Source organism: Sceloporus occidentalis, unplaced genomic scaffold (assembly GCF_023333645.1).
Source record: "Sceloporus occidentalis isolate IW3139 unplaced genomic scaffold, rSceOcc1.0.p SCAF_240, whole genome shotgun sequence".
Lineage (NCBI taxonomy): Eukaryota > Metazoa > Chordata > Lepidosauria > Squamata > Phrynosomatidae > Sceloporus > Sceloporus occidentalis.
In genome coordinates, this window is record NW_028317220.1 from 1,057,072 (window position 1) to 1,084,349 (window position 27,278).

Consider the following 27,278-nt stretch of genomic DNA (forward strand, 5'->3'; position numbering starts at 1 on the left):
CCTCACAGCATTCTGACACAACGTCGCTTCCTGCTTCCTGCTCAACTGGCGAGAAAAGAGCGCTGGGATTGGTCCACGCATTCTAGCGGCTGAATGCGCGCTCATTATTGGTCAGAACTGATGACACGTCCTCCCAATAGCAATGCGCACCCGCCATCTTTATTCCTGGCAGCGATTACGCTACTGTTCGTGATCTGTCGCTTTTTCATTTATCTGTTTTGTGTACGGAATTCGTGTGGATTCTCATAACACTGTCTATATGTTTATTATCTGAAGCAAAACGATTGTTGAATAAAATAAATATTGTTTCCAATATATAATACTTTATCAATGCTCACTCACCCTTACACATAGACATTCATGCTCAAAATATATTTTCTGTAAGATATAACAAAATATTTTTCTGTATGTGATGTAAGGATAAAAATAAAAATAGAGATGTTTGTTGCACTCACAAGTGTATTAGAAATAGAAAGCTCGTCAAAAATCCATACTTTCTTTCGTCTTAGGAGCTTCTGTGTAGAAGATAAGAAACGAAATAGTGCAATAAAAACGATATTGTTTAATGAATATAGATGTCCCAAGACACTGTATAAAATGTAATAAATTCTCGTTTTCCGATTTTAAAGTAATAGGGATAGATTTAGTATCCCCCCACTGGCGGGGAGGAGATGTAAAAGATATGCTATCAAGAAAAGAAACTGAATGGATATATAAATTTCAAACCTACAAGAAAGACGGATTGAATGTAGAATTCGATATATCCATTTTTTTGTGAATCCATTCATTTTTTGTGTATTAATTCCCTTTTCAAACAATCAAAATTTATTTTTTCTTTTTTAAATTATATTTATTTTATTAAGTTTTTATTTACAACATATTTTATCACACATACTAATTAAAATTGCATATAAGCGTTTTTATTCATATACTTTTTATATACACGATTTTATACACATGATTTTTAAACAATATTTTTACAAGATTTCTCTCTTTTAATAACATCATTTTTACACCATGTTTGTTCCATCTGAGGTTAATTGTTCAACCACAGAACAGATGGATATCAGTAACATAATCGTGACAGCATTCAATTAATCAATTAGCGAGAGTACAATCAGAATACTTTCTTCTACATCTCTCTCTTATGTCTTCTTTCGTGTGGGAGTTCTGTCCAACAGGATAGATTCCTAAGAAAATAAAAATACATTCACTGAATACATTGGATCTTTAAATTGGTACCAATTAATATTGTTACTAAGTTGCTACATTGTTTCACTTGCCTATTGAGGTTTGGACGGATGCCAAACCACATACACAGATGTCTTCTATCTTGAATCAGCCTGTCTGTCTTTCCTTCTGTTGGTCCCTTGATGCTCTGCCGATATATCCCTGTAACTAGAAAAGATAGTTAAATGAAAAACATTCTATATGTCATGTTTTTAACTGTATAAATCTATTTTACACACTTACCGATTTACGAATACTGCCGACTACGAGTCCCGTTGACAGAATGAAACAGAGGGTTCCACAACATCTGCCGTTATTTCATCCTGAAATGACGCAAATAGAACAAGACGGCGAGCCGGGACCTTTAAAAGAACCGCGAAAACACAGACAGGATACAGATTGATTTCTTAAATTTTCTCCTGAGGAAGCCAGAATTGGTGAAACGCGTTGAGATATTTTGGAAAACTTTACAACTATTGAAAACCTGGACTTTACATGGACTTGATGATCATCCACTTATCTTTATAAAGGACACTGCTCTTACGCATAACCCAGTTGTTATGCCTACTTGTTTGTAAGTTTTTAATCTATATTCATTAAACAATATCTTTTTTATTGCACTATTTCGTTTCTTATCTTCTACACAGAAGCTCCTAAGACGAAAGAAAGTATGGATTTTTGACGAGCTTTCTATTTCTAATACACTTGTGAGTGCAACAAACATCTCTATTTTTATTTTTTTCGTATTAACTTATTACACTATATTTGTTTTATTTTTTCCCACATATCTATGCGCCCCGACCTTTGCCTATACATCATTTGTTATAACACTTATGAGGAGTGTTGATCTGCGGGAGCAGCAAGATTTGTAGGGTACTGTAATTTATTTCATATTCATTTTTTAAGACCTACCCACTCGTGAAGGTGTTTCTTTTCCGTTCTATATTGTGATGTAAGGATCTGGGGTATTACATAACTTTTAAGTCACTTAAATGCAAAATAAAACCAAACATGTCAGTGGTGACATTAAGTCACATAAAAATGATGTATTTCCAATCTTTAATCAATGTGCATTGCTATAGAATGCTTGATTCTTGTTTTGGAATCCACACAAGATATGAAATCTGAGATCGGTCTAAGCTTTTCCTTCAAGCATGCGAGCACGGTTTAATTGTTTTATTATTCAACATAAAATTTCCAGGTACTTAAAATCTAAATTTGTAAAATATAGCAAGGAAAAGGTATTTTTGCCAAATAGTAAAAGGAATTTTATTGGTGTAACAGTGCTATCCGCGTCAGGTTGGGTCTCTACTCTCCCTTGTTGAATTTGTCCTCATCAGTGTTCAAAAGCAGAGGAAATCTCCTCCCTGCGCAGATTCCAGATCTGATTTAGAGCACGGTGGTTGCCCATCAGACGGGACTGGGGTCTACTCGTGATCTTTTTCGCAGATACCAGTGAATGAAAACCACCAGCGTTCCCATAACCATTACAATGGCCGCACTCATTATCACTGCCACTAATGTTGTTTGAGGGATCCGGATGAATGAGGCGTTCTGTAAGTCTACACTTGGGGAGTCAGATCTTACGCATGAGTTGTCTTTTCCATTATATTCGTATAAAGGGGAACAGGAAGTGCAATTATTGGCAGACGACCCTTTACACGTAAAGCAGGATGGGTGGCAAGCGGCACAAGAACGAACAAGGTGAAAGCTGCTGGGCTCTGACACCTCCGCTCTCTGCGTAGACTTAAAGTATTTGGCAGGGCAGTAAGATAGACAGAGCTTTCCAAAGGTATAATATGGTGCCAAACATTCTATGCACGACCCATTTCTATCCCGCCTCAGACACTTTCTCATGACAGACTTCTTGATTTTCCTGGACATCATGTGTTCATCTGTCCCGTACAAAATCAACGTGACGTGATGTAGAAATCCGTGGTTGGTGTAGCTTCCTCTGTTCCTAAATTCTAAGGTCCAAAGGCCCAATGGATTTTCATCCCAAGATTGTGTGGTCATGAAGGACCAATCTCTGTACCCATCAGTGCTGGTATCATGTGGTCTCTTGCCCATCAGCACAGAACGGGTGCCCATAGGACTGGTAAGATAGATTTCCAGGTCACCTCTGCGACTGTAGCTGAGGGTCATTTGGGCTTGGACATGCTCAAGGGATGTTATGTGATTGGGGGACCCAGAACAGGCAGTGACATTGTAAGTCAAAATCAGATCTGAATGCACTCTTTTAGGGGTGCTCAGAATTGTTATGAGGCACTTTCTTTGAGGCTGCGTTGTCTCCCATGTTTCGGCCAGCTCCACTACTCGTCCACCATGCAAGAGTCCGTAGCCGAAAAAGTGGCTCACTTTTCTTCCCACTCCATTTATGACCCAATCGTCAGCCATTAGGTGGGCAGGACTGGACGCTCTTACCACGATATGTTGTATATCCCTCCATGTAAGAGCTGGGTTTGCCTCCAATGCCAAAGCAAGGATCCCGGCAGCAAGTGGAGTGGCGGCTGAAGTCCCGGTGTGTTTATCTGTACACGTGTGGCGTATATCAGTGGTGATAAAAGTCTCTTCCTCACCACCACCGCTGCTGTAAGTGCTTGTAAGTTTGCATGCACACGCCTCACTGTACCAAGGGACTGTTCCATGATTTGTGACACCCCCAACAGCAACAGTGTAGATACTGTTGGAGTAGCCGTCACTGTTGCAGTTGTCATTCCTGCCACCGTTTCCAGATGCCCAAACAAAGATAGATCCAAGGCCACGGCGGCCATTTAGTATTCCTTTGTAAAAAGCCTCAGAAGACAACACTCCTGGTCCATCCAGTATCTTTCCATCATCAGTGGGACCCCAGCTGGCGCTATAAATGTCAATATGCTGTGGGTTCAAACTCAACGACTGAGCTTCAACAAAGTCTGTGACTATCCCATCCAGCATTCGCACACCTCCTATTCTAGCGTTGTATGCTACTCCAGCGCCGCAGATATCATTATTGGCAACCGCAGCCACCTCGCCTGCACAGCGGGTCCCGTGGTTGGTCTCATTAGATGAGTTATATCGGGGCTGAGGGTCAGGATCGTCGTCATTAAAATCATAACTCGCTTCCGGATCATAGTTTAATGCGAGATCGGGGTGGTCCTTTTCAAGCCCATCATCCAGAACGGTCACCACCACGCCTCGTCCGGTATATCCACGGTTCCAAGCAGTCTGGATGCCTAAGTCAAGATTTTTACCCAGGTACCACTGCAAGCTGAAGAGGGGGTCTGTGGGAACCATACTAGGCTGTCTTTTCTCCCTTCTCCTCAGCGTCTGCTGCTCAAACCAGCTAACCTTGGGTTCTTTTTTCAGTTGAATATTTCTACCCCAGTGAGGGCTGAAGGATTTCCTTTGAATGCCACGATGAGATAAATGGTAGAAATCACTGCCAAGCACCACCTGGCCAAGGTTGATGAAACCGAATTTCTGTGCAATACGTTCTGCCTCTACAGAGCCATCAGGTATGTGCACAGCCCAGCTATTTGTGTAAATCTCCAAAGTAAAGATCACATGGATCAGAACAGTAACAACGAAAACCAGAGCTATGCTCCTCATCTTGTACTGTCAGCTTACAAAAGCATCTGTTGGCCTAACGGCCAGTGCTTTTATAACCTACACTATGTCACAGTAGAAGGGCGTGGCACATCTGTTACATCACAATAGCAGGGCGGGGCTCGGAACTCTCAGCGACAAGCCGGCTAGACAACGCTTACAGTTATGATGTCAATATATAATTCTGAAACAGTAGTGTGTGATTATATATATATATATATATATATATATATATATATATACACGGTATATACACACACACACATATATATATATCACACACAGACTACCATTCTAAAATGTGGGGTCACTTGGAAAATAAATGTCTAGCTGTAACAATTGCAAAAGGGGTTTTCTAATTATTGATTAGCCTTTTAAATTTAAACTTGGATTAAACACAACGTGCCGTTGGAACGCAGCTACAATCATTCAGTCATTTATAACATTAATGATGCCTGTGCTGTATTTCTGATGCATTTCATGTCATTTTAATAGACAACATTCGTTTTCTTACAAAAAGAGAGACAGATCTATGTGACCTCGTACTTTTGAATGGTAGAGTATATATATATATAATTATAATTATATATATATATATATATATATTGCCAAGAGAACGCCAAGTATAAACAAAACCCTTGGGGACTCTAATCAAGATAATCTAACAGAGTAATAAAGTGACATTTAAAGAAGCGACGTGATTAAGGGTTCAAAATGGTGTAAAAAAGGCACGAGAAGACAAGCAGTCGCAGGGTCGGCCCCTGTACTTACGCCACTGACCAAGATGGCTCCGGATATAAAAACATCAAATCCATGGCATGTAGCTGTATGTCCTGACTGAGTGGTGGCGGTTAACACAGTAAGGGAATATAGATATGAATGGGATCGGCATATTGTTATCCCGACTCCTGAGTGAAGATGCGAGTCTGCAGTCAAACTCTATTCCTATGTTTCTTTTTTTTTTTGATTCCCATTGCTATGTTTCATGTACAAAGTGAAATATGTTTTAATGATCCCTTTTTTTCCCAGTGTGATACCCACAGTGTTAGCAAATGCATACACACGTATATAACCCTGGGGGGACCTGTGGGTTCAATAAGGATGTCCTCCATGATGAGAGAGGCACAACCAGGGTTCATGGAATTTTATTAAGGAGAAAAACTACACAAAATCCTGATCCGTTTCATACATTTATTATACATCTATGCACATACATATATTCCATTTAATCTGTAATAATTGAAAACTGTTCAGATCTTTAGTCATAATATAAACAAAAGCCACATAATAGCTTGATTTATACTTTCTATGCCGACTATCCGTTTTAATGGGTTAACTACTTCCATGTATGCTTATGGTGAACATTTCGCCCTCACAAACACGGCAGCTCCTTGAGATGAGGTACAGATGGCAGACCGCGCGGAGGGCACTGGGTGTACAGAACGGCACTAGAAGCATGAAATAAATACGTTAAAAACAAAACACTGTATTTGTTGTTCGGTTTTGTTTATAATCCAGTCCCTCGTTTGATTGCTGCTAAAACACCGACATGTTTAGTGCGGCTGGTAACAGGCGGTGACCCGCCAACACGTCCTCTTCATGCGAAAGCTTTATATATATACGAGACCAGAGTTCTCCTCATTCCACGGTAAACTGGACACTGTCACTTTGACCGTGCTGATCGTGTTTCCGTGCTGAAAAACATCAAGAATATTATCTTTTATTTATAATATAATATATATTTAGAATATATTCCTATAGTCCATACATTCAGAGTCTGACAAAACTAGAACTGACAGATTAAAAACGATCATTTACGTTAAGTAAATAGAGACCGGTCCGTAAACTTACAGTCTAGAGGATATTTCGAATCAATGGCCACCATCCTAGATTAAAACGCAAAAATTAACACATCTACCACTTTTGCTCCGGTTACATAGTTACATAGTTACATAGGCTGAAAAAAGACATGCGTCCATCAAGTTCAGCCTTTCCTATATCTGTTAATTTGTTGCTGTTTGATCCAAAAGAAGGCAAAAAACCCTGGCTTCGCTCTTTCCAATTTTGCACTTACCAGGGAAAAAAATTCCTTCTTGACCCCAAAATGGCAGTCAGATTTCTCCTTGGATCAATAAGCTGTTTCCCCATAATTAAAGATTATATCCCTGAATATTATGTTTTTCCAGGTATCCATCCAGTTGCAGTTTAAACGTCTGTACAGACTCTGATAAAACTACCTCTGCAGGCAGAGAATTCCACATCCTTACTGCCCTTACTGTAAAAAACCCTTTCCTCTGCTTTAGTCTAAATCTCCTTTCTTCCAGTCTAAATGCATGACCACGTGTCCTATGCATAGTCCTGTTTATGAACAGATTTCCACACAATGGTTTGTATTGGCCCCGAATATATTTATATAATGCTATCATATCCCCTCTGAGGCGACGTTTTTCTAAACTAAACAGATTAAAATTAGTTAACCTTTCTTCATAACTATATTGCTCCATTCCTTTTATTAATTTTGTAGCCCGCCTCTGCACCCTTTCTAGTGCTATGATATCCTTCTTTAGAAAAGGCGCCCAAAATTGCACAGCATATTCAAGGTGCGGCCTTACCATTGATTTATACAGAGGCAAAATTATATCTTTATTCCGCGACTTGATGCCCCTTTTTATACACGACAATACCTTACTGGCCTTAGCAACCGCAGACTGACACTGCACATTGTTGCCTAGTTTGTTGTCTATAACAATTCCCAAATCCTTCTCATTTGTCATTACCCCTAATTCACTACCGTTTAGGGTGTAGGTTGCTTGTGCATTCGCTACCCCGAAGTGCAGGCCCGGACTGGCCATCGGGCACACCGGGCATTTGCCCGGTGGGCCGGGCCACGGCAGGGCCGCATTTACTTAGGGGCTGATGGAGCTGCAGCTCCAGGCCCCTACCTACGGCCGCATTAACGCAGGGCATAAGGGGCACCTGCCCCTTAAGCCCGCCGCAACTGCAGGTCCGCCACTCTAGGGGGCCGGGAAGTCCCCACCAAGGCCGGCCTTACAGGTCTGCGGCCGCACAGGGTTTAAATAAAAACATCAGGTTTTTTTTTCAACTTTATTTAACATCCTCCATGTGGATGGAGGTTGTTAAATAAAGTTGGAAAAAAAAACCTGATGTTTTAATCAGGTGTTTGGGGTGTGCGACCGCACAGGGCGCCACGCGGCGGGGGGCGGTCCGCACCGGGTGCCGCTCATCAGGGGGTGCCGACTTGCGGCACCCGGCACTCCTCCAGAGACGGACAGTAATGTCCGCCGCTGGAGGAGCAGGCTCGCAAGGGAGCGGTATCGGAGGTCTTTAACAGACCTCCGGCTCCCTTGAGTAATCACTCAAGGGAGCCGGAGGTCTGTTAAAGACCTCCGATACCGCTCCCTTGTGAGCCGCGCGGCAACAGCTGCTGTACGCCGGGGTCTGTTGTCAGATCCCGGCGCACATCACTGAAGCCGCGCCCACCGCTGTCCGTGCCCTCTGACCCGGAAGAAGACAGAGAAGACAGAAGAACTGAAGAAGAGGGAAAGAAGAAAGGAAAGGTAGGAAAGCATTAAGTGAGAGTGGATTGGTATGTATGTGTGGTTTGGTATATATATACGTGTGGATTGGTGTATATGTGTGGATTGGTGTATATGTGTGGATTGGTGTATATGTGTGGATTGGTGTATATGTGTGGATTGGTGTATATGTGTGGATTGGTATATGTGTGGATTGGTATATGTGTGTGTGGATTGGTATATGTGTGTGTGGATTGGTATATACGTGTTGTGTGGTATATACGTGTGGATTGGTATATGTGTGTGGATTGGTATATGTGTGTGGATTAGTATATACGTGTTGTGTGGTATATACGTGTTGTGTGGTATGTGTGTGGGTTGGTGTATATACGTGTGGGTTGGTGTATATACGTGTGGATTGGTGTATGTGTGTGGATTGGTATATGTGTGTGGATTGGTATATACGTGTGGGTTGGTGTATATACGTGTGGGTTGGTGTATATACGTGTGGATTGGTGTGTACGTGTGGATTGGTGTGTACGTGTGGATTGGTGTGTACGTGTGGATTGGTATATGTGTGGATTAGTATATATGTGTGGATTGGTATATGTGTGGATTGGTATATATGGGTGGATTGGTATATATGTATGGATTGGTATATATGTGTGTGGATTGGTGTATGCGCGTGGATTGGTGTATACGTGTGGATTGATGTACGTGTGGATTGGTAAATGCGTGAGAGTGATGGGTGTTATGCTGTACCATTTCCAATGAATTTTTCATTATATAATTATGCTCTAAAAGTACATCATAACTCCCATCATTCTATACTGTTCCATACAGTGGCAGAGCTGGGAGGCAGAGGCCTTGCACCCCCGCCGCAGGACCCCGCCGCAGAACTTTAAAGAGGGAGAGGGTAGATAGTTAGGAGGGGGTAGTTGCGGCGGGCTTAAGGGGCTCTGCATTAATGTGGCCATATAGGACCAGCCAGTCTGGTCCTGACTGGGCCTATTTTAAGGTGGGGGCCTGGAGCTTCAGCTCCATCAGCCCCTAAGTCAATCCTGCCCTGCCACAGGCGCGGTCGCAGTTGCTGCTTGCTCCGGCAACAAGGTAAGTAGGGTGAGGGAGGGGGGTGCAGTGAGAAGTGGGGAAGGGGGTTACATAGTGAGAAGGGGCAGATAAGATGTGGAGAGGGGGTAGTGTGAATGCGTATATGAATGAATGAATGAATAAATGTGTGGATGAATTGTGTGAATGCGTATGACAATTAATGAATTCATGTGTGGATGAATTGCTTGAATGATTTGTGAGACTGCATTAATGAATGTGTTAATGATTTGTGTGAATGATTAAATGCAAAGATGGTACATGAAGGGTGGGCTTTAACAATAAATAAATAAATTAATATGGGCTGCTCAGGCTTAAATGCCCGGGCCTATTTTTTGTCCCAGTCCGGGCCTGCCGAAGTGCATAACTTTACATTTATCTACATTGAATTTCATCTGCCATTTGAGTGCCCAGTCCCCCAGTCTATCTAGATCCCTCTGCAGCACATTAATATCCTGCTCGCCCTGTATAACTTTACCTAGTTTTGTGTCATCTGCAAACACAGAAACATGACTTTCAATGCCTCCTGCCAGGTCATTTATAAATATGTTGAATAAAATTGGTCCCAGAACAGAACCCTGAGGGACACCACTTACCACTTTTGACCAGCTTGAAAATTTACCATTTATAACAACTCTCTGTTCTCTACCTCTAAGCCGATGTTCTACCCAAGAACAAGAATTTGCATCTAGGCCAATTTCCTTCAGTTTGAATATTAACCTATTGTGTGGAACCGAGTCAAACGCCTTGGCAAAAACCAAGTAGATTCCATCCACCGCGACCCCCTGATCCACACTTCTACTACCATCTACCATCTTAGCTTCTAGAACTTCCTTGTCATTGACACGACCACCATACTACCTCTCACCCCATCACTGATACCCCCACACCACCTCTCACCCTTCCTCTGTGCCTTATGTTTGTCACCCCATTCCCTCAAGATTGTAAGCTTGCAGGGTCCTCTCCACCAAATGTATCGGTTTGTCTCGTCAGACCCCTTGAATTTATGTATTGTATTAAGCGCTGCGTAAACTGTTGGCGCTATATAAATAAAAGATAATAATAATAATAATAAGATTATTAAGGCAGAGAACCAATTAACACTTTTCTGTTATAATATAGGGGTTTTAATTTTTTATTTTATAATGAAATTAATAAAACACATAATATTCATAATTCTACCAAACTCAAACTATCTCTGCCAGCCTCATCCAAAAAAAGCATGCTGTATTTTTTATAATACAATACAAGGCAGTTAAAGGGGGCATATTAATCACTGAATGTTTAACTAGACTTGAGTACATGGACCAAAAATGATTTGGACACAATTTCAATTTTTCCTTTCCTGCACCTTTCGGTTTGGATGAGATTCAGGGTTTTTTTTTAGTTTTTTTTTTTATTATTATTATTATTATTATTATTATTAGTGCTCCATTCACTATCACACTCTCAATGTCCTCATACCTTTTTCGCCAGCCAGCATAGCCGAGCAGAAATCAGGAAGAAGATGACCAAGAAAGAAGATGGGGACACGGAAGAGATTAATGGGAAAATGTGTGCTGACGACCTATAGGATATGCCACAGCGTTTCGGCAGTGAAACAACTTATTTTCTCTTATTATACCCTATAGGGATTCATCTGTCATTCTCTAGCACACAGCTATATTTTCACTTAATCTGACTCTTAGAACCTGTGACTGTACTAAGTATGTGTGTACCAAAATCTACGTTTTATTCCTATGAACACTGACCCAGTGCTGTCATTCCGTAGGGGGAAAAAAAAAAAGATATCATTTCACTTAGTTTGACTCCAGAAAAAAACACAAAACATCTTATTACATTGGACATTTAACCATTTAACATTTAATCATTCATCTGTCACTCCCTAAAACACAGCAATTGTTTAAAATGCTATAAAGGGTGATAATGGCTCACATGCAGGGTTCTCAACTACTAATGTGTTAACTGCTCCAATTTAATTGTACAGCGCATCTTAATTTCTTTCTCTGAACAGATAAAGGGTAATAATAATTCCATCTAATCTAACTACCGCATTTGCTCGATTATAAGACGACCCTGATTATAAGACGACCCCCCAAATCTGAATATTAATTTAGGAAAAAAAGAAAAAGCCTGAATATAAGACGACCCTAAAGGAAAAAAGTTTTACCAGAAAATGTTAATTCATGTAAACTATTTTTTTTATAAAGCTATGATTGAGAAAAATATTTTTTTTGTTTTTATTTCCTTGTATTTTCCAACCTGTCCCCCAGTTACGCACATCTGCCCCCAGGCTTGCCACTCCAATATGGCACTGTGGCCCATGATATGCCTTTTAACCCTCTATATGCCACTGTGCCCCATGGTATGCCTTTTGACCCCCTATGTGCCACTCTGCCTCCAGAAATGCCTTATACCCCTAAATGCCACTCTGGCATTTAGGGGGTTAAAATGCATATTATGGGGCAGAGTGGCATATAGGGAGGTATAAGGCATTCCAGGAGGCAGAGTGGAATTAAGGGAGTTAAAAGGCATTGTATAGAGCACTCTGCCACCAGAAATGCCTTATACCCCTATATGCCACTCTGGCATTTAGGGGGTTAAAAGGCATATTATGGGGCAGAGTGGCATATAGGGAGGTGAAATGCCTTATACCTCCCTATATGCCACTCTGCCCCATAATATGCTTTTTAACCCCCTGTTACAGGGTCACCGTACCCAAGGCTGGGTACCCCTGTTTGAGGGCTGAGGAATCACCAGTCAGTCCCTCATACGGATCGCACTCAGCTATCCACGGATCATCCAGACCACCATTCGTAGTAAACCAAGAAGAAGAACTCTTTATTGCACAACAAACCAAATTTATATAGATCCTTAATTCAATGAACACAAAACCCAGCCCCCAATCCCATCAGCCACATCCCATCACAAATCCCATCAGTATACAGGGGATGTATCAGGTGAGGGGATTACAGAATACAATGGGTTCCCCCACCTGTGTTATCCCCCCTGTAGTGCGGGTGCCGTCTGGGCAGTCAGGGCTGTGCTGGCTGATTAAGAGCCCCAGCCAGATTATAGGATCGTCTCTTTGAAGGCTGGGGCTGAATCCACATCAGTCTCTGGGCCGGTTACACACTAAACACAATATAATATATTACCGGGTCACGGTATACAGAACCGGACACAAAAGTGCTCCGTGACCCGGCTAAACTTCATATGACACATGAGCCAGCTAGCCTGGCCCTGTCACAGATCTCCCCCTTGACCAACGGTCCGGCAGACCAGGCAGATCCACACGGGTCTGCTGCAGGCTGTCCGAGTGGACAAAGTTCAAAGGTGCAGGCCTTAGTTCATGGCCCCCTTTGTCAGAAGCATCCATTGAAGGTGGGCCAGGGCCCCGGTTGCCCAAAAAGATAGTCAGTAGTCCTCTGTGAATTGGAGGACGGTCCCAGCTCAGCCGGGGGCACATGGCTATCCCCCTCACCAGGGTAACAGGGGCACCTGGAGACTCTTGCTCCCTAGTCTTGGGAACTGAGTCTGGGGCAGCTGCCAGGCCAGGGCGGTTGCATGGAAGGAAAACCCTGCTGATCGGGCCGGGGGCACTCGGGGAACCAGGGAAACACGTAGAGGTAGTAAGCGAGGCCTCTACCGGGACACTGGAGTGACCTAGGGGACACTCTGGGACAGGAACAGGTGCCCTTACAGGGTTATTGGGCGAGCTAAGCAGCTCTGCGGGGTACTCAGGGGACCCAGGGGAATACTCCGGGGCAGGGACAGGTGCCAATACTGGACCACCGGGAGGGTTAAGCAGACCCTCGATCTTCCTCTCTGGGACAGGTGCCTCTGCCTGGGCACGGAGAGAGTCAGAGGAACACTCTGGGACAGTGACCTGGGCTCCTACCAGGACACTTGGGGAATCAGGGATCACTTCGGAAAACACAGGGATAGGAACCAGGGCCTGCGCCAGGCTACTGAGAGGACCCAGGGAACTCGGCAGCCCCTCTGGTGCCCTCGCTAGGTCGGGGAATGGTGCCTCTACCGGGTCACCGGGGACTTCATAGGGAACCTCTGGGGCAGTGACCCGGGCTTCTTCCAGGACACTCGGGAAATCAGGGGGACAATCTGGGGCCCTGGCTTCTACGGGCATAGATAAGGGTTTGGTGAGGACTTGGGTCGGAGCTTTTGGCTTCCTCCTCCGCTTCTTTTTGCTGGCGAGGACCTCGGTTCTTCTCGCCAGGGCAGGGGCCGAGGAGTAGGTGAAGAGGACCTCGGTCCCACTCCCGCAAGTTGTAGTATCATGCTCCCAGTCTCCTTGTAACTCCTGGAGCTCCACTCTCCGCAGCAATTCTTTATAGTCCCTCTCGAGCTGCCATTCCTCTTGGACCAGGCAATCCATAACAGCCTCCAGATCGGGGGGAATAGTATAAACCAGGACTTCTGCACGGTTGTCCCAGATTGTATCCCTGCGATACTGGCAGGGGCTTCCGAAGGACGAGTCAAATTGGAAGGCATCATATATCAGTCCTGGGTCGACGGGGCTATACAGCATCAGAGGGTCGCTGTGGTCTTCACCTGCTAAGTGCTGGGAGAATCCCTGGTAGCGGCTCTGGAGGTCGAGCTCTGCATATATGAGACCTCTCAATTCTTCTTCCCACTCCGGCAACGGGTTCTCCCCCAGGAGTGGAACTCGTATATCCCACATTGTCCAGTATTGTGCCCAGTAAGTTTCAAAGTGGGGATGGGAGAAATCATCCCTCCAGTCTGCAGGCGCAGACTCTAACTGCCATTGCTGGTGTTCCAGCTCACACACCTCGGCTGTAACCCGGTCTGTCTCATCCTCTGGGTCTCGGAAGGGTTGCATATCCTGGTATGATATTTTGGCGGTCTGTTCCCCTAGTCTGGGAGATACAGACCCACTCTGGCTTAGTTCCTGGTGACACATTTTAATCACCGCCGTCACTTGATCCGATGTAGCCCCTCCTGGGTACAGGGATAAGTGCCAAAGAATGTTCTTTTGTAGAGCACTCAGTCCGAGGCTCTCCTCTGGGGCATCCTGGTGCCGGTCCATCTCTCTCCAGTCCGCAATCAGAGTAGCCTTTCCTTTGCTACAAACCTCCAGGAGCTCTCTCGGTGTCTCTCGTCTGCAATCCCAGTTGGTGGTTTGGATTTCACCCAAGTCGTGGGATTCTTCCCACCGCTGCCAACCAATGTTACAGGGTCACCGTACCCAAGGCTGGGTACCCCTGTTTGAGGGCTGAGGAATCACCAGTCAGTCCCTCATACGGATCGCACTCAGCTATCCACGGATCATCCAGACCACCATTCGTAGTAAACCAAGAAGAAGAACTCTTTATTGCACAACAAACCAAATTTATATAGATCCTTAATTCAATGAACACAAAACCCAGCCCCCAATCCCATCAGCCACATCCCATCACAAATCCCATCAGTATACAGGGGATGTATCAGGTGAGGGGATTACAGAATACAATGGGTTCCCCCACCTGTGTTATCCCCCCTGTAGTGCGGGTGCCGTCTGGGCAGTCAGGGCTGTGCTGGCTGATTAAGAGCCCCAGCCAGATTATAGGATCGTCTCTTTGAAGGCTGGGGCTGAATCCACATCAGTCTCTGGGCCGGTTACACACTAAACACAATATAATATATTACCGGGTCACGGTATACAGAACCGGACACAAAAGTGCTCCGTGACCCGGCTAAACTTCATATGACACATGAGCCAGCTAGCCTGGCCCTGTCACACCCCCTAAGTGCCAGAGTGGCATATAGGGGTATAAGGCATTCCAGAAATGCCCTATGCCCCCATTTAACACACACACACACACACACACACACTTACTTACTTACCGGTGCTTCCAATTTCCTGCTGTTTTGCCGGGGCAGCGGGTTAACATCTCCTTCCGCTGCAGCGGGGTTTGTTGGCAGCGGGGTTTGTCTGCGTCCGTCTCATATAGCTTCCCTGGCTGTCAGAGATCAGAGTTCCCCGCACCGGTGCGAGGAACTCTGATCTCTGACAGCCGGGGAAGGTATACGCGACGGACGCAGACAACCCCCGCTGCTAGCCACACCTCCTTCCGGCTGCAGCGGACGTTGTGTACGCGGATCGCTGCCCCGGCAACACAGCAGGAAGCACCGGTAAGTGTGTGTATGGGGGGGGAGACAGGAGGATCCAGGTCCCCTGCAGCGGTGCGGGGGATCTGGATCTTAGTCTCATAATCAGACCTCTATTTGAGGTCTGATTAGAAGACGACCCCGATTAGAAGACCCAAAATGTGGGGTCACTTTCATGTATCAATTGCAAAAGGTTTTTTTAACGATTGATTAGCCTTTTAAACTTGGATTAGCAAACACAACGTGCCGTTGGAACGCAGGAAAGATGGGTGAGATAAAGAGCCTCAAGAGTTATTCCATTAAAAATCACCAAAAAAGAATACCAGCTCTTCATCTAAACCCAGAGAAAGATGGGAAAGGGCAGACCTCCTGGAAGTATAATCTGTCGGCACTAAAGAGATTACCTGCTAGCCATACTGACCACAGATCATAATAAAACAAAACAAAAGTACACTCAGCACTGGAGATACATAATAATGTCGATCCTTAAAAGAAGGAAAAAAAACCAAGCACTATAATAGAATATCTGGAACAGACACATCGCGGACCCCTTCTGGCACACTAACTGTGAATAACGGTCAGGGACCCAGAACCTCCTCTAATGATCACACAAACCGCTATCTCCAGCGGCGCACACAGGCGCGGACCCGCATACATCTCCACACGGCCGACATAACAGTAACAACACGGCAACACCGTAAACTACACGGGTGTACACAACAATCTCCTGACCATACAAAGTGCTCGTGTTACTCCGGGACACAAGAATTATAGCAAAACATTCCTATTAGAAGGAGGACATCCTAAGAGGAATGTAATAGTCTTAAAACTTTAAGATGTAGGGTTTATAAAAATTCAAAAAAAAATCACTTTTTATGCCCCTTTTATTATAGTCTACGGCCTACGGCCTTCCTTTTTATCCTCCCTGTTAGCATGTACCATGTTTCAGTTCTCTTATGACATAAATGAGCTCTAATGACGCCATATAATTACTAATTCACGCAAACACGAACATTACAAATGAGTGTGAATGTGCAGGTGAAACCTGTGACAGCCGGTAGCGCGGATGCAGAATAAAGGTATTTGGCGGTACTACAGACTTCCAAGAGCCCCAACACCGGCCCATTTAAACATAAAGGCATGCGGTCACCTGCTCACTAAACCGGCTCTCCTTGGCATTCTGTACCGGCGGGGCGACCACGAACCCCAAACACACAGGGAGCAGGAGCGGGTTCATGTCCTGTCACTCGTACCGGAGTCCCTCACAGCATTCTGACACAACGTCGCTTCCTGCTTCCTGCTCAACTGGCGAGAAAAGAGCGCTGGGATTGGTCCACGCATTCTAGCGGCTGAATGCTCGCTCATTATTGGTCAGAACTGATGACACGTCCTCCCAATAGCAATGCGCACCCGCCATCTTTATTCCTGGCAGCGATTACGCTACTGTTCGTGATCTGTCGCTTTTTCATTTATCTGTTTTGTGTACGGAATTCGTGTGGATTCTCATAACACTGTCTATATGTTTATTATCTGAAGCAAAACGATTGTTGAATAAAATAAATATTGTTTCCAATATATAATACTTTATCAATGCTCACTCACCCTTACACATAGACATTCATGCTCAAAATATATTTTCTGTAAGATATAACAAAATATTTTTCTGTATGTGATGTAAGGATAAAAATAAAAATAGAGATGTTTGTTGCACTCACAAGTGTATTAGAAATAGAAAGCTCGTCAAAAATCCATACTTTCTTTCGTCTTAGGAGCTTCTGTGTAGAAGATAAGAAACGAAATAGTGCAATAAAAACGATATTGTTTAATGAATATAGATGTCCCAAGACACTGTAAAAGATGTAAAAGATATGCTATCAAGAAAAGAAACTGAATGGATATATAAATTTCAAACCTACAAGAAAGACGGATTGAATGTAGAATTCGATATATCCATTTTTTTGTGAATCCATTCATTTTTTGTGTATTAATTCCCTTTTCAAACAATCAAAATTTATTTTTTCTTTTTTAAATTATATTTATTTTATTAAGTTTTTATTTACAACATATTTTATCACACATACTAATTAAAATTGCATATAAGCGTTTTTATTCATATACTTTTTATATACACGATTTTATACACATGATTTTTAAACAATATTTTTACAAGATTTCTCTCTTTTAATAACATCATTTTTACACCATGTTTGTTCCATCTGAAGGTTAATTGTTCAACCACAGAACAGATGGATATCAGTAACATAATCGTGACAGCATTCAATTAATCAATTAGCGAGAGTACAATCAGAATACTTTCTTCTACATCTCTCTCTTATGTCTTCTTTCGTGTGGGAGTTCTGTCCAACAGGATAGATTCCTAAGAAAATAAAAATACATTCACTGAATACATTGGATCTTTAAATTGGTACCAATTAATATTGTTACTAAGTTGCTACATTGTTTCACTTGCCTATTGAGGTTTGGACGGATGCCAAACCACATACACAGATGTCTTCTATCTTGAATCAGCCTGTCTGTCTTTCCTTCTGTTGGTCCCTTGATGCTCTGCCGATATATCCCTGTAACTAGAAAAGATAGTTAAATGAAAAACATTCTATATGTCATGTTTTTAACTGTATAAATCTATTTTACACACTTACCGATTTACGAATACTGCCGACTACGAGTCCCGTTGACAGAATGAAACAGAGGGTTCCACAACATCTGCCGTTATTTCATCCTGAGGAATTAAAAAAGAAAAGAAAAAAGAAAAAAGACTAAACGTGATGACGTCGAAATGACGCAAATAGAACAAGACGGCGAGCCGGGACCTTTAAAAGAACCGCGAAAACACAGACAGGATACAGATTGATTTCTTAAATTTTCTCCTGAGGAAGCCAGAATTGGTGAAACGCGTTGAGATATTTTGGAAAACTTTACAACTATTGAAAACCTGGACTTTACATGGACTTGATGATCATCCACTTATCTTTATAAAGGACACTGCTCTTACGCATAACCCAGTTGTTATGCCTACTTGTTTGTAAGTTTTTAATCTATATTCATTAAACAATATCTTTTTTATTGCACTATTTCGTTTCTTATCTTCTACACAGAAGCTCCTAAGACGAAAGAAAGTATGGATTTTTGACGAGCTTTCTATTTCTAATACACTTGTGAGTGCAACAAACATCTCTATTTTTATTTTTTTCGTATTAACTTATTACACTATATTTGTTTTATTTTTTCCCACATATCTATGCGCCCCGACCTTTGCCTATACATCATTTGTTATAACACTTATGAGGAGTGTTGATCTGCGGGAGCAGCAAGATTTGTAGGGTACTGTAATTTATTTCATATTCATTTTTTAAGACCTACCCACTCGTGAAGGTGTTTCTTTTCCGTTCTATATTGTGATGTAAGGATCTGGGGTATTACATAACTTTTAAGTCACTTAAATGCAAAATAAAACCAAACATGTCAGTGGTGACATTAAGTCACATAAAAATGATGTATTTCCAATCTTTAATCAATGTGCATTGCTATAGAATGCTTGATTCTTGTTTTGGAATCCACACAAGATATGAAATCTGAGATCGGTCTAAGCTTTTCCTTCAAGCATGCGAGCACGGTTTAATTGTTTTATTATTCAACATAAAATTTCCAGGTACTTAAAATCTAAATTTGTAAAATATAGCAAGGAAAAGGTATTTTTGCCAAATAGTAAAAGGAATTTTATTGGTGTAACAGTGCTATCCGCGTCAGGTTGGGTCTCTACTCTCCCTTGTTGAATTTGTCCTCATCAGTGTTCAAAAGCAAAGGAAATCTCCTCCCTGCGCAGATTCCAGATCTGATTTAGAGCACGGTGGTTGCCCATCAGACGGGACTGGGGTCTACTCGTGATCTTTTTCGTAGATACCAGTGAATGAAAACCACCAGCGGTCCCATAACCATTACAATGGCCGCACTCATTATCACTGCCACTAATGTTGTTTGAGGGATCCGGATGAATGAGGCGTTCTGTAAGTCTACACTTGGGGAGTCAGATCTTACGCATGAGTTGTCTTTTCCATTATATTCGTATAAAGGGGAACAGGAAGTGCAATTATTGGCAGACGACCCTTTACACGTAAAGCAGGATGGGTGGCAAGCGGCACAAGAACGAACAAGGTGAAAGCTGCTGGGCTCTGACACCTCCGCTCTCTGCGTAGACTTAAAGTATTTGGCAGGGCAGTAAGATAGACAGAGCTTTCCAAAGGTATAATATGGTGCCAAACATTCTATGCACGACCCATTTCTATCCCGCCTCAGACACTTTCTCATGACAGACTTCTTGATTTTCCTGGACATCATGTGTTCATCTGTCCCGTACAAAATCAACGTGACGTGATGTAGAAATCCGTGGTTGGTGTAGCTTCCTCTGTTCCTAAATTCTAAGGTCCAAAGGCCCAATGGATTTTCATCCCAAGATTGTGTGGTCATGAAGGACCAATCTCTGTACCCATCAGTGCTGGTATCATGTGGTCTCTTGCCCATCAGCACAGAACGGGTGCCCATAGGACTGGTAAGATAGATTTCCAGGTCACCTCTGCGACTGTAGCTGAGGGTCATTTGGGCTTGGACATGCTCAAGGGATGTTATGTGATTGGGGGACCCAGAACAGGCAGTGACATTGTAAGTCAAAATCAGATCTGAATGCACTCTTTTAGGGGTGCTCACAATTGTTATGAGGCACTTTCTTTGAGGCTGCGTTGTCTCCCATGTTTCGGCCAGCTCCACTACTCGTCCAGCATGCAAGAGTCCGTAGCCGAAAAAGTGGCTCACTTTTCTTCCCACTCCATTTATGACCCAATCGTCAGCCATTAGGTGGGCAGGACTGGACGCTCTTACCACGATATGTTGTATATCCCTCCATGTAAGAGCTGGGTTTGCCTCCAATGCCAAAGCAAGGATCCCGGCAGCAAGTGGAGTGGCGGCTGAAGTCCCGGTGTGTTTATCTGTACACGTGTGGCGTATATCAGTGGTGATAAAAGTCTCTTCCTCACCACCACCGCTGCTGTAAGTGCTTGTAAGTTTGCATGCACACGCCTCACTGTACCAAGGGACTGTTCCATGATTTGTGACACCCCCAACAGCAACAGTGTAGATACTGTTGGAGTAGCCGTCACTGTTGCAGTTGTCATTCCTGCCACCGTTTCCAGATGCCCAAACAAAGATAGATCCAAGGCCACGGCGGCCATTTAGTATTCCTTTGTAAAAAGCCTCAGAAGACAACACTCCTGGTCCATCCAGTATCTTTCCATCATCAGTGGGACCCCAGCTGGCGCTATAAATGTCAATATGCTGTGGGTTCAAACTCAACGACTGAGCTTCAACAAAGTCTGTGACTATCCCATCCAGCATTCGCACACCTCCTATTCTAGCGTTGTATGCTACTCCAGCGCCGCAGATATCATTATTGGCAACCGCAGCCACCTCGCCTGCACAGCGGGTCCCGTGGTTGGTCTCATTAGATGAGTTATATCGGGGCTGAGGGTCAGGATCGTCGTCATTAAAATCATAACTCGCTTCCGGATCATAGTTTAATGCGAGATCGGGGTGGTCCTTTTCAAGCCCATCATCCAGAACGGTCACCACCACGCCTCGTCCGGTATATCCACGGTTCCAAGCAGTCTGGATGCCTAAGTCAAGATTTTTACCCAGGTACCACTGCAAGCTGAAGAGGGGGTCTGTGGGAACCATACTAGGCTGTCTTTTCTCCCTTCTCCTCAGCGTCTGCTGCTCAAACCAGCTAACCTTGGGTTCTTTTTTCAGTTGAATATTTCTACCCCAGTGAGGGCTGAAGGATTTCCTTTGAATGCCACGATGAGATAAATGGTAGAAATCACTGCCAAGCACCACCTGGCCAAGGTTGATGAAACCGAATTTCTGTGCAATACGTTCTGCCTCTACAGAGCCATCAGGTATGTGCACAGCCCAGCTATTTGTGTAAATCTCCAAAGTAAAGATCACATGGATCAGAACAGTAACAACGAAAACCAGAGCTATGCTCCTCATCTTGTACTGTCAGCTTACAAAAGCATCTGTTGGCCTAACGGCCAGTGCTTTTATAACCTACACTATGTCACAGTAGAAGGGCGTGGCACATCTGTTACATCACAATAGCAGGGCGGGGCTCGGAACTCTCAGCGACAAGCCGGCTAGACAACGCTTACAGTTATGATGTCAATATATAATTCTGAAACAGTAGTGTGTGATTATATATATATATATATATATATATATATATATATATATATACACGGTATATACACACACACACATATATATATATCACACACAGACTACCATTCTAAAATGTGGGGTCACTTGGAAAATAAATGTCTAGCTGTAACAATTGCAAAAGGGGTTTTCTAATTATTGATTAGCCTTTTAAATTTAAACTTGGATTAAACACAACGTGCCGTTGGAACGCAGCTACAATCATTCAGTCATTTATAACATTAATGATGCCTGTGCTGTATTTCTGATGCATTTCATGTCATTTTAATAGACAACATTCGTTTTCTTACAAAAAGAGAGACAGATCTATGTGACCTCGTACTTTTGAATGGTAGAGTATATATATATATAATTATAATTATATATATATATATATATATATTGCCAAGAGAACGCCAAGTATAAACAAAACCCTTGGGGACTCTAATCAAGATAATCTAACAGAGTAATAAAGTGACATTTAAAGAAGCGACGTGATTAAGGGTTCAAAATGGTGTAAAAAAGGCACGAGAAGACAAGCAGTCGCAGGGTCGGCCCCTGTACTTACGCCACTGACCAAGATGGCTCCGGATATAAAAACATCAAATCCATGGCATGTAGCTGTATGTCCTGACTGAGTGGTGGCGGTTAACACAGTAAGGGAATATAGATATGAATGGGATCGGCATATTGTTATCCCGACTCCTGAGTGAAGATGCGAGTCTGCAGTCAAACTCTATTCCTATGTTTCTTTTTTTTTTTGATTCCCATTGCTATGTTTCATGTACAAAGTGAAATATGTTTTAATGATCCCTTTTTTTCCCAGTGTGATACCCACAGTGTTAGCAAATGCATACACACGTATATAACCCTGGGGGGACCTGTGGGTTCAATAAGGATGTCCTCCATGATGAGAGAGGCACAACCAGGGTTCATGGAATTTTATTAAGGAGAAAAACTACACAAAATCCTGATCCGTTTCATACATTTATTATACATCTATGCACATACATATATTCCATTTAATCTGTAATAATTGAAAACTGTTCAGATCTTTAGTCATAATATAAACAAAAGCCACATAATAGCTTGATTTATACTTTCTATGCCGACTATCCGTTTTAATGGGTTAACTACTTCCATGTATGCTTATGGTGAACATTTCGCCCTCACAAACACGGCAGCTCCTTGAGATGAGGTACAGATGGCAGACCGCGCGGAGGGCACTGGGTGTACAGAACGGCACTAGAAGCATGAAATAAATACGTTAAAAACAAAACACTGTATTTGTTGTTCGGTTTTGTTTATAATCCAGTCCCTCGTTTGATTGCTGCTAAAACACCGACATGTTTAGTGCGGCTGGTAACAGGCGGTGACCCGCCAACACGTCCTCTTCATGCGAAAGCTTTATATATATACGAGACCAGAGTTCTCCTCATTCCACGGTAAACTGGACACTGTCACTTTGACCGTGCTGATCGTGTTTCCGTGCTGAAAAACATCAAGAATATTATCTTTTATTTATAATATAATATATATTTAGAATATATTCCTATAGTCCATACATTCAGAGTCTGACAAAACTAGAACTGACAGATTAAAAACGATCATTTACGTTAAGTAAATAGAGACCGGTCCGTAAACTTACAGTCTAGAGGATATTTCGATTCAATGGCCACCATCCTAGATTAAAACGCAAAAATTAACACATCTACCACTTTTGCTCCGGTTACATAGTTACATAGTTACATAGGCTGAAAAAAGACATGCGTCCATCAAGTTCAGCCTTTCCTATATCTGTTAATTTGTTGCTGTTTGATCCAAAAGAAGGCAAAAAACCCTGGCTTCGCTCTTTCCAATTTTGCACTTACCAGGGAAAAAAATTCCTTCTTGACCCCAAAATGGCAGTCAGATTTCTCCTTGGATCAATAAGCTGTTTCCCCATAATTAAAGATTATATCCCTGAATATTATGTTTTTCCAGGTATCCATCCAGTTGCAGTTTAAACGTCTGTACAGACTCTGATAAAACTACCTCTGCAGGCAGAGAATTCCACATCCTTACTGCCCTTACTGTAAAAAACCCTTTCCTCTGCTTTAGTCTAAATCTCCTTTCTTCCAGTCTAAATGCATGACCACGTGTCCTATGCATAGTCCTGTTTATGAACAGATTTCCACACAATGGTTTGTATTGGCCCCGAATATATTTATATAATGCTATCATATCCCCTCTGAGGCGACGTTTTTCTAAACTAAACAGATTAAAATTAGTTAACCTTTCTTCATAACTATATTGCTCCATTCCTTTTATTAATTTTGTAGCCCGCCTCTGCACCCTTTCTAGTGCTATGATATCCTTCTTTAGAAAAGGCGCCCAAAATTGCACAGCATATTCAAGGTGCGGCCTTACCATTGATTTATACAGAGGCAAAATTATATCTTTATTCCGCGACTTGATGCCCCTTTTTATACACGACAATACCTTACTGGCCTTAGCAACCGCAGACTGACACTGCACATTGTTGCCTAGTTTGTTGTCTATAACAATTCCCAAATCCTTCTCATTTGTCATTACCCCTAATTCACTACCGTTTAGGGTGTAGGTTGCTTGTGCATTCGCTACCCCGAAGTGCATAACTTTACATTTATCTACATTGAATTTCATCTGCCATTTGAGTGCCCAGTCCCCCAGTCTATCTAGATCCCTCTGCAGCACATTAATATCCTGCTCGCCCTGTATAACTTTACCTAGTTTTGTGTCATCTGCAAACACAGAAACATGACTTTCAATGCCTCCTGCCAGGTCATTTATAAATATGTTGAATAAAATTGGTCCCAGAACAGAACCCTGAGGGACACCACTTACCACTTTTGACCAGCTTGAAAATTTACCATTTATAACAACTCTCTGTTCTCTACCTCTAAGCCGATGTTCTACCCAAGAACAAGAATTTGCATCTAGGCCAATTTCCTTCAGTTTGAATACTAACCTATTGTGTGGAACCGAGTCAAACGCCTTGGCAAAAACCAAGTAGATTCCATCCACCGCGACCCCCTGATCCACACTTCTACTACCATCTACCATCTTAGCTTCTAGAACTTCCTTGTCATTGACATGACCACCATACTACCTCTCACCCCATCACTGATACCCCCACACCACCTCTCACCCTTCCTCTGTGCCTTATGTTTGTCACCCCATTCCCTCAAGATTGTAAGCTTGCAGGGTCCTCTCCACCAAATGTATCGGTTTGTCTCGTCAGACCCCTTGAATTTATGTATTGTATTAAGCGCTGCGTAAACTGTTGGCGCTATATAAATAAAAGATAATAATAATAATAATAAGATTATTAAGGCAGAGAACCAATTAACACTTTTCTGTTATAATATAGGGGGTTTTAATTTTTTATTTTATAATGAAATTAATAAAACACATAATATTCATAATTCTACCAAACTCAAACTATCTCTGCCAGCCTCATCCAAAAAAAGCATGCTGTATTTTTTATAATACAATACAAGGCAGTTAAAGGGGGCATATTAATCACTGAATGTTTAACTAGACTTGAGTACATGGACCAAAAATGATTTGGACACAATTTCAATTTTTCCTTTCCTGCACCTTTCGGTTTGGATGAGATTCAGGGTTTTTTTTTTTTTTTTTTTTTATTATTATTATTATTATTATTATTAGTGCTCCATTCACTATCACACTCTCAATGTCCTCATACCTTTTTCGCCAGCCAGCATAGCCGAGCAGAAATCAGGAAGAAGATGACCAAGAAAGAAGATGGGGACACGGAAGAGATTAATGGGAAAATGTGTGCTGACGACCTATAGGATATGCCACAGCGTTTCGGCAGTGAAACAACTTATTTTCTCTTATTATACCCTATAGGGATTCATCTGTCATTCTCTAGCACACAGCTATATTTTCACTTAATCTGACTCTTAGAACCTGTGACTGTACTAAGTATGTGTGTACCAAAATCTAAGTTTTATTCCTATGAACACTGACCCAGTGCTGTCATTCCGTAGGGGAAAAAAAAAAAAGATATAATTTCACTTAGTTTGACTCCAGAAAAAAACACAAAACATCTTATTACATTGGACATTTAACCATTTAACATTTAATCATTCATCTGTCACTCCCTAAAACACAGCAATTGTTTAAAATGCTATAAAGGGTGATAATGGCTCACATGCAGGGTTCTCAACTACTAATGTGTTAACTGCTCCAATTTAATTGTACAGCGCATCTTAATTTCTTTCTCTGAACAGATAAAGGGTAATAATAATTCCATCTAATCTAACTACCGCATTTGCTCGATTATAAGACGACCCTGATTATAAGACGACCCCCCAAATCTGAATATTAATTTAGGAAAAAAAGAAAAAGCCTGAATATAAGACGACCCTAAAGGAAAAAAGTTTTACCAGAAAATGTTAATTCATGTAAACTATTTTTTTTATAAAGCTATGATTGAGAAAAATATTTTTTTTGTTTTTATTTCCTTGTATTTTCCAACCTGTCCCCCAGTTACGCACATCTGCCCCCAGGCTTGCCACTCCAATATGGCACTGTGGCCCATGATATGCCTTTTAACCCTCTATATGCCACTGTGCCCCATGGTATGCCTTTTGACCCCCTATGTGCCACTCTGCCTCCAGAAATGCCTTATACCCCTAAATGCCACTCTGGCATTTAGGGGGTTAAAATGCATATTATGGGGCAGAGTGGCATATAGGGAGGTATAAGGCATTCCAGGAGGCAGAGTGGAATTAAGGGAGTTAAAAGGCATTGTATAGAGCACTCTGCCTCCAGAAATGCCTTATACCCCTATATGCCACTCTGGCATTTAGGGGGTTAAAAGGCATATTATGGGGCAGAGTGGCATATAGGGAGGTGAAATGCCTTATACCTCCCTATATGCCACTCTGCCCCATAATATGCTTTTTAACCCCCTAAGTGCCAGAGTGGCATATAGGGGTATAAGGCATTCCAGAAATGCCCTATGCCCCCATTTAACACACACACACACACACACACACACACACACTTACTTACTTACCGGTGCTTCCAATTTCCTGCTGTTTTGCCGGGGCAGCGGGTTAACATCTCCTTCCGCTGCAGCGGGGTTTGTTGGCAGCGGGGTTTGTCTGCGTCCGTCTCATATAGCTTCCCTGGCTGTCAGAGATCAGAGTTCCCCGCACCGGTGCGAGGAACTCTGATCTCTGACAGCCGGGGAAGGTATACGCGACGGACGCAGACAACCCCCGCTGCTAGCCACACCTCCTTCCGGCTGCAGCGGACGTTGTGTACGCGGATCGCTGCCCCGGCAACACAGCAGGAAGCACCGGTAAGTGTGTGTATGGGGGGGGAGACAGGAGGATCCAGGTCCCCTGCAGCGGTGCGGGGGATCTG

The 27,278-nt window shown here is 42.7% G+C and overlaps 2 pseudogenes; both read right to left on the minus strand.

Moving 5' to 3' along the window:
* Window positions 1-1,493: 1,493 nt before the first annotated feature.
* On the minus strand, window positions 1,494-4,821 carry LOC149276422 (proprotein convertase subtilisin/kexin type 4 pseudogene; annotated as a pseudogene).
* A 13,449-nt stretch (window positions 4,822-18,270) lies between these two features.
* On the minus strand, window positions 18,271-21,650 carry LOC149276423 (proprotein convertase subtilisin/kexin type 4 pseudogene; annotated as a pseudogene).
* Between the last annotated feature and the right edge of the window lie 5,628 nt (window positions 21,651-27,278).